The following is a 16,728-nucleotide window of genomic DNA, read 5'->3' as shown; positions in this document are numbered from 1 at the left end:
AAGATCCCTCCAGACAATGAAAAATACAAAGCCACCAGAAATCCTTAGGAACTAAAGACTAGGTATAAAAGCCTGAGAAACAAGTGCTCTGCAAGGTAGCCTTCAGGAAAAAACAACTTTAGTGCTGCTTCTCCTTTTCCAATTTCAGTTCTCACATTGGTTACATTTTTCTCACCCCAGCAGCAGTTACAAACCATTTTATAAACAGGCATGAAATTCCTAGCCTGCTGTCAAAAGTCTGGAAGTCAGTCTGCATATGGCAAAAAGCAGTAAAGATGGGAGGTGGTACACTTTAAACCTGCCCCAAAACAGATATAACTGGGAATATGTCAGGTTTTAACTGTACTTTTTACTTTTATGGAAGGGTTATTGAGGATTAAATCGGTGATGATGAACAGCAACATTTACATTTACTGTCGTCAAGTGAAAGACTATTCCAAACCAGCAATTGGAATTCAAAAGGCAAGTCAATTCTCCTTGTGCTTAATTCAAACTACAGATTGGTAAAGAAAGGGTAAGCCCTACTTTTTGCTCATGTGTGCTTGGCATAAATCTAGGGTTTGCATAACCACACCATGACTTTAATCATTAACTGACCCAAAAAGCCTAGCCCTGCAAGATATCAGGAGGACTTTTTTTCTAATTAGATCACCTTGACCATCAACTTACCTTAAAGACCAAGTCTTCACATATGAAGCAAAGGACTCACAGAGGAAAGAAACAGGAAACATACTGACTACTGTCAGAGAAGATGCAGAAGTATGGAAGACTATACATTTAATCACAGGTTTTCTAAATCAAGGCTCCTTTAAAGTAAAGGTAATCATTTCATTATTACTGATATTTTTCTCTTAGTATGAAAAAGATGTATCAAAAAACATATGCAACCATGTTTTAAAGCTCACAGCCGCTTTACAAGCTGGTAGTAAAATTCATTCACGTGGGTCACGCTGTATAAATTGGTCTACCTTGGATTCATAGTTTTAGTGCTTTTTTTTCCTGAAAGAATCTACCAGTGTAAATGACCAGTTAGGGAAGGGAGCAGGGGGGAAAAATTAAAAAAAATAAAATTAACCATGCCAAATAAATCCATGCAGCCAAGAAGCAGCAAAGCCACTCAGCTATGTTAGTAAATAGTTATGGTCCAGCCACTGACTGTATCATCAGTTCATGTTCTATGCTCCAAGTTCAAAAATGAAAGAAACATCTACAGGATGTGGTCTTCTTAACTGCAAGACACCCTTAGTTCAGCAAGTGCAGATCATGTTTTTGCAACAAAAAGTCAATAACCTGTCTACAAAACAATGCTTTATATTTCTAAAAGGCTTGACAGATTGAGACTTTTTTTTTAAAAAAAAAAAGGACTATCACTGCAAACATAGTAAATCAAAAATTTTCTTACACTTACCTCCTTTTCAGAAAACAAAAACCACAAATTTCAAAGTGACTACAGAAGAAGGTGCCTTGTCAACAAGTGGTCACGATAAAGAGTTTCAGTTGTTCAGTTAGAGCTAATTAAGGTTATAAAAAATGTAGGAAAAAATATTCAACTATTATCAAGCTATAACTCAAATCTGGAATATTTAACAGATTATAACAAGAAAAACTGAGACCTGAAATACACTACAGTGCCATTGATCTAGATGCATCTTTCATCTGTCCTAGTACTCTTAAAAAAGTAACTGAAGATAGAAAAGACGCACCCCAAACTTCCTATAGCATCAGAAGCTGCCACTAAATAGCAGTTAATGCCTATTACTAAGAGCAGAAGGCATCCTGCTTCCATACCTCACAGGAAAGATGACTACTCCCACATGAAGTCCAAGAAATAATACAGTTTCTGTTAACCTTTAGGCATTTGCATGCATAGTATGTCTAATAATTGATATAGATGAAACCAGTCTGTCTGCAGTGTACCCAAGCTTCTTATCCAAATTCCTCTTCTACTCCCCCTTCGCTAAGAGCCACCCACATCATATATCTGTAAAACATACTTAACTCCTGATAGGAAGAAATGGAAATAGCTTTTAATTAAGAAAAAAAAATCTTCCATGCTGTTTCTGGTCTGCTCTCAAGTCAACTTAAAAAGCAGCAGGGATCCTTTCTGCAGTGAGGAACTGAACTGCTCCAAGACTATCAATATCTTGGAGAGCCTAAGAATAAGGGACACATTCAAAAAGAAACCACAAGGAAGGATGAAAACAAGTGTAACAGCCAATATATACTTTTAAGAGTCACAGGCCACATACTAATTCTACTCTGTGATTTAATTAACCTGCAAAGTACGTCAACAAAAAAACCAAGACAACTGTTTAACAGCGAGGTAACCTTATACCCTTGATAATGGGTAAATCTAACCTATTAACTTGGTTCTACAATGAGATAAACAGCACAGAAAGATGTTAGTAGAAAATCTGAAATGCAGTGGGGAAGGGGGCATCAGCAGACTCTATAGCCTTATTTGTTTGTTACAACCAGAAATGGAGCAAGACCAATCTGAACAGATATATGTGAACTAATTTCCAAGTTCATTTGAACATCAATTCCTGTTACTCGCGATGACAAGGACTGAACTGGGAATTAACTTGTTCTTACACACTGAAAATGTTAGCAAACAAAGCCAAACTCTAGAGTAATAATAGACACCTCTAAGGTTGGGGAGGAGAGGGTCACTCATAAATACTTGCTATAATCCACTGGAAGTACATTCCAGTAAAACAAATGTACAGAACTGCAGACCTGATAGAACATTTTTATGCATTATGTCTGTTACTTTCTACAATTCAATAGCCACAGAGCAAGCCCAGAGCTATTGGTATCTGGGGGACAAGGAGCAACACTGAAATGATTTGTGCTCGAGCAGGGCAGGCCTTCCGTGGCCAGCAGGATCACTATATGGTGACTAGAATCCAGATGAACACCACACTTCATAGAACAACAAAAGCTGAGAAGGAAAGCTCTTGTATACCCTACAATGTTTTTTTACAGATTCTCTCATAACTATGCCAAAGAACTCTGAGACCAGACAAACTAACAGACATTGCAGACAGACAGAACAAATATGAATGCACCTAAGAACCCAGCTGATGTAGGCCTAGACACAAACAAGCAACTACAGAAGTTGTCTTGGACTGTATACCTCACCTTTCAGTAGATGAGCACATTCTTAGTTGGTGGTCTCATTACTATGGGACAGCTAAAAATTTCAGGGAGCAGGATGCATAAAATTTAAAACAGAAGAAGAAACACCAGTGTCTCCTCTTCCAATCCAGGAGACAGGAGCATACCAAGCGCTTCCAGCTCTGCTTCACAACTCTTAAAATCATCAAAACAAAAAGCATAAAAAGTAATGGTAATTATGGCCTCTGCTAGAGTCTGGCTTCAGATGAAGTTACTTTGTTATTAAATGTTTCATTTAAATAAATCCTTACCTTCCCTAGCTATGAAAACACTCACACTCTTTCGTCTTTCAGAGACCTTTCTTACACAAGACCCAGTAACAATAAGGCCCTTATATAAGATAATTCACTTAAGTTACTTTGTAATTGCATATCTAATTGTAGTGATAAGAGAGAAAAAACAAGAGAAAACCAACATTCAGAAAGCACAAACAAATTGATTTAAAGATACATACTTCCTTTTTCTGTGTAGCTATACAACCAAGGCTTTCAAATTTTTGCAGTGAGGACAAATCTGTGCAAAATGTTAGTTAGAAACTGATCAGCCGGAATTAGAGCCTCTAGAGAGACATGGGCTTTTCTGTCAACACAATTGTTAATACCCTTCCCTTCCAACCAGGAGGAATCAAAGTGACTACCCACCTCCTTTGCAAACAAGTAATACCCAACAAAGCTCACTTTGCCCTGGGCTTGTTTCTTTACTATAGTAAAATACTGCAGTATTTGGAACTATTAATAGTAAATCTTCCTGTCTCAGGAACTTGCTGGAATTAAGAGTTTAAGCAGAAGCAATATCCTTCATGGCTCACTTTTATTTTCATCAATCTTGGTTTGCTACATTCAGCATCAAACAATTACATACAAACTCTCATAAGGAAGTAAAGCAACATGTAAGTTACCACCTTAGAAAAAAATAAAATAACCCAAACATCCAACATCCCAGCCCAACCCCAGCAAAATCAAACAATCCCCACCTCCCCCTCCAAAAAACCTGTACACTATGCAGACGTCTAGGTATCCCAGAAGGAAAACACAATACTTTTTTCCTATACAGCACCCCTACTGATACTCTTCTCATTTCAGTTTCCACCTATGTTGTACATTAAAAGGCACAACATTAAAAGGTAGTATTCAGTATAAAGGAATAAACAGTAGTGACAATGCAGAAAGTTTAAGTCAGCAATTAGTACTTAATACTGTCCTCAATAGAAGAAGTCCTTTTAACCCCTTCATTCAGGAAAGAAACTAGATTTGAAAAACTTAACTATAACATTCTGTTTCATATGAGTGTGATACTTTTATTCATTTGACATATGTTGCTTCCTGAACAAATTCAATGTATTTTGGCATTCTAGAACAAAACTGCCCTCATCGTGTTTGGCACTTCATGTACAATGCAGCCAGGAAGCCACTCCTTAAGACTATGCAGCCATCTGCAGCAGATACCAAAGGTTTTTAAACAAGCAAGCTGCACTGCTGTAAATATGCAGAATTTCAATATACAAGAAAAGTTCTCATTTATTAACCAGACTCTTCATTTCATTGCCTGCAGACAAACTCAGGCAATCTGCAACACATAACAGTTCAGCACAAGTCAAAACAAAAAGGGGAGAAAAATAAAAGAATCTAATCAGATTATTTCTGGTCAGTTGATTGTTTCCTTTCTAAACTGTGTGCTCCATACATTAAAGCAAAACAGTCCCCAAAGCCCTGCTGTTATGCACTCCCCCCAACACATAACCGCCAGAAATCCCAGCTAAAACTAGCATGGCTCAAACAACAGACAGAGGAATACAGTCTGCGCAAAACAATATGAGACTTCGAGATACAAAGCAAGCAGGAGTCGGGTACACGGGGAGAAGTAACCATACTCAAAATCCTCTAGCTAAGAAAATGGATAAACTGCTCAGAAAAACCAAATCTAGACAGGTTACACAGTTCAGTATGTGGTAACAGGAACTCAAGTGGAAACACATCATAGATCAGAGATCGAAAAACAGGAGTGCATATGGATATGTGTATTCATTCTCCATTATCTGGATTATTAAATTTTAAAAAATATATCCTATCAAAAAAGACACATGTAAGATACACTCTGACACCTGAAACACTATGCAGTGCCCTAATGAAAATCACTACCCGAAACAAGTGGCAGGGATAATCAGACTGCCATTTTACTTCCGAACATGAGTTCCGTAAAGAACACTTATGCCTGTCTTGTATTACCTACATCTATAAGGCAGTTTGGTTTTCACTTTTACACTTGTGTAGTATAAAATACAGAACTTAATACCAGTAAACTTTTATTTACAATCCAGCTTTAAAAAGAGTTTTACTTTAATACATCTTTTTCACTGATACAATAAGGAGTAGCCACTACTTCTACAAAGAGCAAAAGTTAAAAAGAAAAAAAAAACCTCTATTTTCCATATTCTAACCATTTTTCCCCCTAGTTTATGTAACAATTCCGACACATAACATCTCAGTATCATTATCAGCAGTTTTAAAAGTACTTCTGAAGATTTTTTTTCTTCTACATGCATTTTACAACTACTACATAAACCCTGATCCATTCCAATTACTTGCTCACAATTGCGATGCACAAGAATTATTATTCTTTGCATTAACTGTGGTTCTAACTGTAAGACTTCACATCGCACTGTGGCTAAACACTTTTACTCATGTTTTATCTACTCAGATTTGCTCTCATAATGCACATTTGACTTTTGCCAACTTGCTTCTTTTGCCACAGTAATGAAAGGTTTAGGCTAATATTTTTTTGTACTAAATTAATTTTCTCTTCACTTACTCCAAGCCAACAGATGATTAGTAAAAAAAAAAGAGTTGTTGCATTGTTTTTATTCTACTACATCAAGTATTTTGGAGATCAAATAAGCAACCATTGTAACAAAAAATAACAAAAAGCTATTCCTAAATGTTTCCAAAATATTTTTGTCTCTTTACATAGGGAAAAAAGGATAGCTTACTCTTTACAATAAATTTTTTGAGAATTAGTTGGAATGCAGACAATTACCTTGAGGTATAGTCTCTCTGTTATCTCTGTTATAGTTTGCTGTCATCAATACAGACAAGAATTTACTATCTTAAGTTAAAAACAAGTTTTTCACCTGACAGGAGGTTTAAGTAGAACTAAGATTCTTCCTTCTTGTGAGAGCACAAGTTATAGCCTCAAAGCTGAATTAAAAGTTAATTTAATACTAATTCAGCTTAAACTTAACTTCTGACATACTGTGCTTTCTAGCAGGAAAAAAAAAAAGAGGGACACTGTTTAAAAGTGGGACAGTGCCATGCTGATTTGCTATTAACACGTCAGCCTCTTTTCTCAGAATAGGAAAACAGCACGGAATAGCACAATGCACACACTTCAAACAGTTTTGTAACTGTTATCTAAAGTAATTCGAATGGTTTGGTGCCTACTTCGCTTCAGGCTTTTCAAAGATTAGAAACAAGTTAACACAAGTTTGGGGAAAATGAGTAACAGTCTAACCACGCATAAAGGTTATTCCTCCATAGATATTTCATATTCTGCCGATGAAATTTAAAATTTTTCCAAGATTTAAAACAAATTGAATGATCCATAACCTATATTTGATTTCCAGGGAAATGGGCAAGGACTCAGTCCATCTGTGATAGACAAGATAAAGTGAGCACCTTGTCATCACTTGGTTTACGTAGAGTGAGAAGTAAAGATGAGGACAAGAAAAAGGTATTGATTAAAGATGTGTTTCTCTTCCATCCCATAACATTTCCTTTTAACCTGCTCCATTGACAGGGCCATAATCTTTCCTTTAAGTCAGCACAGTCTGCTCCTGTGACACCAATTCAGTAACACTTATGTCATGAATGACTACAGGACACTTGAAATTTTGACAATACCTCTCCCACAGATCCCACAGATTTCCCACAGGAAAATCTCACATAAATACTTGCCTGCTCCCACTGTCTTTCTGTAGTAAAAGCAGCACTGGAAAAAGCAAGTCATCTTCTACTTTGTTTCAGTAAAGCAAGTGCTCCTTCAAAAATAGAGGAGCTCACCCAGATAAATACAAACAGAAGAGTAAATTATTCTATTAGAATCTATTTTAAGTCTACCTTGCTTTTCTGGTACTTGTATTGTTTATATTTCCATTTATCTAGATGAAATTTTTGGAACTGGTCTAAAACCATTAATGTCTAGATTAAGAATAATGCACTAAAAGAAACAGGTTTTGTAATAGTCACAGAAAACACCTTCCCTCCTAAAACACTGCTTGGTTTTTTAAAAAAAAAAAAAAAGTCTCCCAAAAGAAAAGACACAAATAAGATGCACTACAGTTAAACAATAGCATAGTGAAATAGTAAAGCCCTGTAGTTTCTCCCTCTCCCATATCGTTTCTGATTTTATGCATCAGAATCAGAGCCAGATGGCCTGCCAAATTCAGAGCTCCAATTGATATCCCCATCTTGTTACACTCCCCGAAAGGAGGAAAATGCATAGGCTTAACCATCTCTTTCTCTTCTTCCTATTTAAAAGTCGAGTCCTTCATTGTTACCCTGCTTTAAAATGATTCCCAACATCCCTATGTGAACCAATAAAAGTGACCTGGAAGTAAAATACTAGGTTTGTTCCAAGAACTATTTTCTAGAATTCCACACTCGATTCCCTCTGCCTGTAATTTCTCCCAGAAGACTTACTAAGGAATTAATGAATTAAAACAAGTCATCTTGTGTAAGTTTACTGAAGCACAAACATAACAAATGGTACAGAAGCTGCACAGATATGAATCAGAAAGATGTGAACTTTCGCATTTTCTCCCTCCGTGATGAACTTCATTGCCAATCCCCCAAAAATGTAAGGCATGTCAGAAACTAAGCGACCCACAGCTCCATATGATCACATTGTCATATATTATTATGTAACCAGAAGTAACCCAAAATGACTAGGTTCTCCTAAAAGGAGCTAACTATCAAGTTGACATTCCAGGTCACCACAGACTAATTTGCCACAGCAAGCAAACATACTACCAGTGTATCAGTGCACATCAACAGCTATCTGCATGTTCATCTCCTCCTACAGGTATACCTACCTCACAGGCCAAGTGGGAACCAAAAAAATTCAACACCTGCACATTATATTCAGTAGCATGAGCATGTAAAGTGAATGTTTACAGAGCACTTAAGTCACAAGATATTTACACTGCTATGCTGCCATAGTTTTCAGTTTACTTTAACTGAAAACACAGGCCTTGATGTTGTAAATACTTCTGCAGGCAAGCTTTCTTGTTTGTTTTAACCACAAGCGGGGATAAGCATGCACAGGTTACTGAACATAATGTTTCCACAGTGGAAAAAGACCTACAATTTGAATCACTATCATTATTTAAGAGTTCTCTGATATCCAGTATCAAATATAAGTGTCCATCCTATCCTTATGGTTAGTTGAAGTAAAGACAGAAGACCTGCAGTAATTTGATCAAATTGGTGACAACTGGCTTGGTCTACCATTTCTCCCCCCAGGACGAGCAATGTCAAGACAACTACAGTCACGTGTGGGGAAAAAGCAACAATTCTCTGAAGGTTTCTTAGCAGCCTATCAAAAGTCTTCCAGACAAGCCCGGAAAGACTTTCCACCATCCAAAAATTTAAGATGACATCAATAGTCATTCTGAATGACAGAACCTGTGACTGGCATTCACAGGCACCTGGCATTGCACTTCAGATGTAGCTCAAAGCATATATGTACTCTTCTCGAGAGGCTTGCAAATTTTAGAAGATACGTAATAAAAAAGTCCAAGGATAAGGAGGAGGAGGTAGGCTGAAGAAATAATTTCTGCAACTATCCTAAACTTAGATCCCATGCTATGGAATATAGGACTAAGAGAGAACAAGGAAATGTCTTCCAGAACTGTCTGGGAAAATGAAGCCCCCTGTGCAGCTGCTACAGGAACTTCTCCTGCCGACTGAAAATTGATGAGGAGGCTCCAAAGCCAGCAGTAAAACTCAAATCTCTGCACTTAAAACACAAAGACCATCCTCTGCAGCTACTTTTTAATACAGGAAATAAGCCACTGAGCACTACAACATGACAGGTAGACAACTACATCCCAACCATCAACTTCCAAAGTGCAATTTTAAGTTCAAGAGAAGACAAAACGCAACACTCCTAAAACAAGTAATTTTGTTTGTTCCTAGGAAGGAAATTCCACTAAGACAGCTGCAGCCTCTCCCACTGGAAGTGTATGATAGTCCAGAATAATCAGACCGTTCACTGCTTGGATTGTGTCTATGTTTCTCTGTTCATTCCACCGCAGTCATGACAGGGTTTACAAGACATGAAGCACAGTACTGTACGTATTAAGCTATACAAACTTGGAGAATTCAGTGTGCTTATAAGACTCTTTTTGTTTGGAAAGCTCATGTACCCAATGAATTTTGAACTGATCGCTCTGAAGATACTGATCTACAGTTTCTGCTAGTTGTTATTCTAACAATGTGCATCTAAATCAGGGACTCTTACAAGAAAGTTTGTTCATAGCAACTGTTTGACCTTGCATATATACTATAGCCTTATGCTTCCAAAATTCAATTATATAGAAGTGTGAAACAGAAGTTGGAGAAACTATAGTCCTATTAACAAACCATGCAAGTGTATAATGTTAAGATATTTAACAATTTAGATACTATGAATAAAGTTGTGCATTTTGGAATTGCTTACCCTCTTTGCTCTTAGAGGGACAGAAGTTATCCTTACTATCAACAAGTAATCTTTAGGCTTTTGTCTGTGCCTAATCATTGGACAGATACAGAGCAAAGGAAGGCAAAAAGTATTCCCCCACCTTCCTTAATCAAAGTTGTGTACAAGACTTATCTATGTTTTTTGGCCATGATAAAAAATAGGCCACTCCATTCATTATTTACTGAAATGGATAAAGGCGAGAAGAGAGCACATACTACCTTATCTAACAAGATTGAACCTTCAGACAGGAGAAGCTTCAAAGGCCTGGTTAGCTCCTGATATTATTAAAATTTCCAGGACAGTCACAGCAGCCCAGATCACTCACGTTGTCCTCACACTCTGCTTAATAATCACTTTTTTTTTTCCTGTGGAAAATGGTTGTTTAGTACCAAGTATCTACAAAGTAGTTCCAGGTAAATAAAGAGCTATTATAGTTTTCGACTACACTATGGAAGCTAGTCACAATACTGATGTTCTCCAACATAAGTACGCTTCAGTCTGGTTTCATTCACACCAAAGGAAGGGATTTCTTTAGTTTTATTTCTTAATTACACAAAGTCACAATGTATTTTTAAAGGTGGAGGGTGAAATCTAGTGTTGAAACATCATGCTGCTTTATCACCCTCAGGTAAGTACAGGTGAAACTAAACCAAGAAGTAAACCGAATACCTGTATTGAAATTTAAGCACCAGAGAGAGTTAAAAAGAACTGTTAAGTAACATGAGAGAGCTGCAGAAAAAGCAAGTTACCCAGAACACTAACAACAAAAAAAACCCAACCCCTATGCATTCAAGATATTAAAAAAAATTCACATTATCAGCTAAATTTTTATCAGTTGCTTAAGATGCAATCTATACCTCAGAAGTGTGCACTGGACTTCACAGATCCTCCAATGACACTAAGCTCGCAGTGTTTAACAGGTTCCCACAAATATTGCACTTTCTACACGCTACACAAACTGATAAACAAGTTACCTTCAATGTTTCCATCTGATGTGAAAAACGTCATCTGTCATTGTTTTAACTACTTAAAAGCTGATCAGCTACAAGAGTGATGTTTCCAGATGTTCATTTTCCAGGTAATTCACATTTAACTACATAGTTCAACTGTCACCACCAACATTTGCATACTTATATAGGAATACAGTCTACCATTTTCATATCCACAAAAGCAGATTTTCTGTCAACTCAACTAGTTATTCAGAAAAGGTTAGATTTGTAATTCTTTGTTGAGTAAATGTCAGACCCTCCTTTAGTACATAAAGTTATTCCATAGGGAGAATATGCTGAAGAGATGACATACTGACCGTTGATCTTTACGTAACATTTTCCCTAGAAGATTTTCCTTTCAGCTCGGGAGCAGGAAGGACGAAAACAAAACAAGAAAACAAAGCAGCAAAGTGATTCATTACACCCTTACAGGAAAAGCTGAGTTGAGGAATTCACTCCCATCCCCTTCTATTTCTAGAACCTAAAGCTAATATGCTACATATAACATAAGTTACGTACGTGCAAGCCTTTCCCTAGCTTTGATGTTCCAAGCGTGGCTCTTAATGCCTTGGACTCTGAACAAATTCCACTGTTTTCTTACACCACTAGTTTAATATGCTACCGAGCTTTAAATCAATAATACATTGTCCATGGAGCACTCCCACCAATTCCATAAGAACTGATGTGCAAATGGACACACTTTCAAGCAATATACTTATACCAAACATTATCTACTGGGCAGCTTATTCATAATACTTATACTAATATGATAATCATCCTAATGACAATCATATTCCATAGGATGCCATATGCTGTACCTTGGATTGCAAGCATCCTTACTTAAAATTACCAGTGTTTACTTGAGCTTAACTTCAGGAGCAAAGAACAGCCAGGTCAAAAGCAACTTTCCCAAGCCATCAGCACATACCTAATGAAAGCCTTATTTCAAGCAATATCAGCTGCTGTGTGTATACCTCAACCCTTTCAGTCACACTATGAATATTCATGTCAAATTGATTTTTACTTGAGACCATCAATCTTGAGAAAAAAATACATAACTCCTAAACTATGTTAATGACATGAATGGCATTCTATGATAAAACCATTAGCTGTAAGTTCTACTAAATTACAATTTCATCATTGAAAAGGGCCTTATCCGTAGCTACCATGGTGACAAAACAGTAGCGTAAAAAGTTGTGGCTCCACTAACAAGGATCTATTCTTCCACATGGCATTGAAAAATATCAAGTGCATCATGAGAAACACAAAAGGTCTGAAAAGAAACAAAATTGCATCCATTATGAACACAGTGGTTTACAACTAAATTTGTCACGCATTGCCACAACTCCCCACCCACTCACCCACCCCCACCCTGCCCCCCCAAGAATCTCAAGTCATTACTGGGACTGCTTTGGAAAGTGACCGCACTTTGTAAGATGATTACTCTGTTTAGACTTAACTGCTTTTTTTGCCAAGTATCAGCCATATAAGGAAACCACAGTTCACCGCCATTTATTTTGTTCAGCCCTTTCTGCTGCCTGGAAAGTCTATAAATTGCAAGCGTAATAATTTACTTGTTATCAGGCATAGAAGTCACTTTAGGTCAGTTAAATGTTAACATTTTTTCCTCACGGTATACCATACAGGTAACAGTTGGATTAATAACTTCTTCCTCAAACACTTAATGCTGTTAAAAGAACTAGATGTGTAGAAACGTTCAGAGTTTTGCATAGGAATGCCTTTGTCCAAGCCTCAGAAATACCGACACATGTCAACACCTGAGTGAGTGAGGCACATCACATAGATATCCTATCCAAACAATGTACTGCTTTCAAATCTGACAGAGCTATGGCTTCTAGCTCATATTTAACATTCACAATACGAAGAATTCCTTGCCTTCACGGAATAACACACCAATAATTGCCTCTCCGAGGCACATGAAATGAAACTGTGGTGAGCAATACTGCTTTCACTACGTGCAACTAGCGAGTTGGCCTAACTTAGTAAGCACCAGCCGTGAAAAACCTTACACCAAAACTTCACATTTAGCTTACCCCCCCATAGCTTCAAATGGGACTCCTTTCAAAAATTATAAACGAGAAACGGTCATCAAAACCGGACAAGGCAATGTTAATCCGGAGCTTCGATTGCACATGCTTTTAAGAAGTCAGACCACTAGCTAGCTTTTTTATTTAAAAAAAAAAAAAAAGAAGCCTCTCAAGATTAACTTTACAATGATCAAAACCCAATACAGACCCTCTTCTACACAAGACCAAAAATATGCAGTCCACCTCGTCATCTTAAGGACTGAGAGGGGCGGGAGCTGAGGAAGAGAGGTGGTGGCAGCAGCCGACGGGAAAAAATGCGACATTTACAGAGAACTAAAAGGGCACATCTTTACAAAGAAACTTAACAGCTACCCTGACAAGACCTGCCAGACACTGAGTTGTATTCCAGAAAACAAGGTGAAAGGCAAACACAGGCAGAAGCGGCAGACACAGGCAGTGCCAGGCCTCAAGATCTTTCGATTAAATAAAATACGCTACCTATTTTAGGACTTTCTTATTTCCTGAGAAGTTAATTATATTCGCAGTGTTAGCAAACGTTTTCGAAGGAAGAAACTGAAGCAGCGAAGTCGCGGAGTCCAACAGTTTCAGTTAAATACCTTCTCCGACAGAACAAAGAAACTTCTGTGACCGAGGAGCTTAAAAACTTTTCGGTCTCCCCAGACTTTTTCCTCAGCCTCCATAAAACCAGTGACTACGTTCATACAAACAACACTCTGACGAGAGGAGGAAGAACACAAAGGATAGCTATGCGAAGCGAAAAGCACAGAAGAAATAAAGGCCAAAAACAGGATATCAAAATGAAGCGTGAACTCCTTCCTTTTTCCCCACCCCCTTCAGGAGAGGAAGGATTTTTCTGTTGTTGCTGCTGCTCAAGCCTTCTCCATTTAATTTACCTTGTCTGTCGGGTGTCTAAACCAGATCCAGCAGGCAGGAGCTTCTTCCGACCCAAGGAAATAAATTAAATCCAAATGAGGTGGGTTTTTTCCCCTTTAAAGGGGGAAGAGAAGAGGGGAAAAAATATGCAACAGCTTCAGACGAGCATGGGTGTGCTCGCGGAGCGCGCGACGTGCACGGGGGAGGGCGGCAGCGGGGCAGGGCTCTTCCCTGCCTCCGCCGGCGGCGGTGCCGGGGTCTGCCCTGCGAGAGGCCCCGAGGCGCGCCGGTCTCGCCCGGCGCCGCGACCACCAGCAGAAACTGCTCCCAGTGGCGAGGCCTCAGCGCCCTCCGCCCCGCAGCGAAGCGCGGCCCAGCCCGCCGCCGCCCCTCGCCCGCCGGCCTGCCTCGGCGCCGCTGCCCCGCCCCCAGCTCCTCACCCGGGGCCGCGCTGACCCCAGCGCGACCGCCGCCCCACACGCCCCCGCCGCGCAGCTCCCGCCGACAGCCGGAGGAGAGCGGGATGGACGCCTGCCTTGCCTTGCCTTGCCTCGCCTCGCCTCGCCTCACCTGCCTGCCCGCCCGCCCGCCGCTGCTGCTGCTGCTGCCACCGCCCTCTCTCCCCGCCTCCTTTCGCACACTTCCCCCTTCTCCTGCCGCCCCAGCGTCCCGCCGCCCCTCCCCCGGGCCTCGGCGGCGGGGGGGTCGCGGACGCGAGGGTGCTGTGGGGAGCGGGAATGCCCCGGAGGCACGCTCAATGGGGACAGGGGCAACCGAGGCTGGGGGATACGGCCGCGCCCCTGCGGCTGCCGGCGCCGCCGCCCAGGCCGGGAGAGTCACCACGGCGGGGAGGGGGGGGGCGGGGCAGTAGCCCGGCCGGGGCCGGGGCCGGACGAAGGCGGCCGCCGCGGGAGCAGGCAGGCGCAGCACTTGCGCCCCCACTGGCCGCGCGGGGAGGCGGGAGAAAACGGGCGCGTAACACCGCCACAGCCGCCGGGCCCCACCGGCCTCCCCTTCCCCCCGCACCGGTGTGGGGCTGAGCGCGGGACGCTGCGGCACAGCCAATCCCGAGCTGGGGCGTCGTGAGGGACGGGCTGCCGCAGCCAATGGGCCTCGGCGGGGGGGCGGGAACGAGCGGGCGCGAGGCTCTGGCGAGGGGTTCGCAGAGCCAGGGCGGGCGCTGAGGAGGCGGTGGCAGGGGGGTGGCGCGGCGCGGCCTCAGCCTGAGCTTCAGCCTGAGGTGCAAGTGCTTGGTGGCAGTGCCCTTCGCGGGCTCTCCCCACTCCTGGTGGGCGCCTGGGACAGAAAGAGGCGCTGGGGCGGCCGCGCCAGCCATGCTGGCATGGTCTTGCCGCGTCAGTTGCCCAGGCAGATTCAATCCCAAATGTCAAACGTTTAATCGGACATAAGCGGCTCGGCTTCCTGATGTGATATTTGTACACATTGTGTTCAAATTGCTGAAACGATTCATCACGTGTCGAGCAGCAGCCGCTCGGTCACACCTCACGATCCCGAACTTTTGGTTACCAAAGTCTAGGGGAACAAACACACCCGGGGGGAAAAACTAACAGCCTCAACGCAAATACAGTGCTTGGATATGGTATGTTAAACTTCGATGTGAACAACAGCAGTAATTAATGTCACATGTACAGCCACAACATTTCACGTGAACCACAGACTATAGTTGTGTTTTTGAGTATTTTAGCACCTTCGGCACAATATGATGTTACCGAAAGTACTGTAAACTGTAACAGTCATGATCAAATACGTTCAGAAAACGGCCCAGTGGTTTACTGGAGGTTGCACCTCTCAATACTACATTGATGGAAATGTTTTTCTGTTTAATTTCCTTGATTGTTTGAAAGAGGTATTTGATAACCTATTGTGTATGCAATATGCCGTTGTAACAGTCCTGGAGCTTGGAGTCCTGCTCAGCCACAAAACAGTGCACAAAGCTGACAGCAGGGTGGATTTGCACATGCTGCTCACCTTATGCTCCTTAATTGTGTTCTGCAGAGACAGGTCTAAAGGCAGAGGTAGGGTTTTTTTCACACCCATTTAATCCCTGGCTCCTCTACCAGGGCTACTACCAAGTAGCTGGGATACTGTTTTATTACAATTACTAGTTTCCTGAGAAACAGACATAATGCAAAAAAAGTGCCATTTTACACAAGCAACCAAACAGCAAAGGAAAATGGTATGTCAGGTTAGTATTGATCTGCCCCTGATTTTAACACGCAGCTAGATGTGAAAAGTCTTTTAAACCCTGACCCGTCCCTGACAGTAACTCCAGTTAGTATTTCCTGTTCAGGGTCACTAGCTGCTTCATCTAGTTTCCTACAGTGCATTGGATGAAGAAGATTTAATCTTTAGCAAGAAAGAACATAGTTCCTCACATTTATAGAAGTTCACTGTGTTTAACAGTCCTGCTGTTTTTATTTAAAGCTTCTTGCCTATGTATGGGAGTTGTATATTTGAGCATAAAAATTGTATCCAGACAAAACACAAGCACATATTTCTACTAATAATATCTTCTTTACTTTTCTACGAATCCCCTCTGTCTTTACTGAGCGTACAGTTCTCTTTGGGTACTGCTTCTGTGCCTAGCTTTCAATAATGAAAAAACCTAAATATTGGCATCGGAGTTTTTGAAAAGTAAATTTACAGGCGTATTTCCCAAAGTATTAAACCACTTCCATTCCTTCTCATTCAGATAAGCCATTTTCTTCAAGTGAGTCAGCTTTGGCCTAAAGCCAAGTATAAGAACTTCGCGCCCATTGACAACAGACTCTGGATTTTTCAGTATGGTGCACTGCTACACTGGTGCTGTGATAAATTTACCAATTCTTTTATCTCCTGCAAACAATTGATCATTCCCATCT

The 16,728-nt window shown here is 40.7% G+C and overlaps 1 protein-coding gene across 2 annotated transcripts in view; it reads right to left on the bottom strand.

The window, feature by feature from the left end:
• Nucleotides 1–14,478, bottom strand: part of ERBIN (erbb2 interacting protein) — a 111,779-nt gene extending 97,301 nt beyond the window's left edge. The window contains exons 1-2 of one of the 2 annotated variants that reach the window (XM_062019577.1): nucleotides 14,417–14,478; nucleotides 13,867–13,960 (exon numbers count right to left, since the gene is read on the bottom strand). The gene's annotated coding sequence lies outside the window, so the exon portion shown is untranslated. Of the gene's footprint in view, nucleotides 1–13,866; nucleotides 14,210–14,416 lie in introns of those variants that run through there. The other variant, XM_062019578.1, reaches the window with a different exon arrangement.
• Nucleotides 14,479–16,728: the final 2,250 nt, after the last annotated feature.

The sequence above is a fragment of the Colius striatus genome, chromosome Z, assembly GCF_028858725.1.
Source record: "Colius striatus isolate bColStr4 chromosome Z, bColStr4.1.hap1, whole genome shotgun sequence".
Classification (NCBI taxonomy): Eukaryota; Metazoa; Chordata; class Aves; order Coliiformes; family Coliidae; genus Colius; species Colius striatus.
Note: the sequence above shows the minus strand (reverse complement) of the source record. Positions and strands in the feature narration are given on the sequence as shown.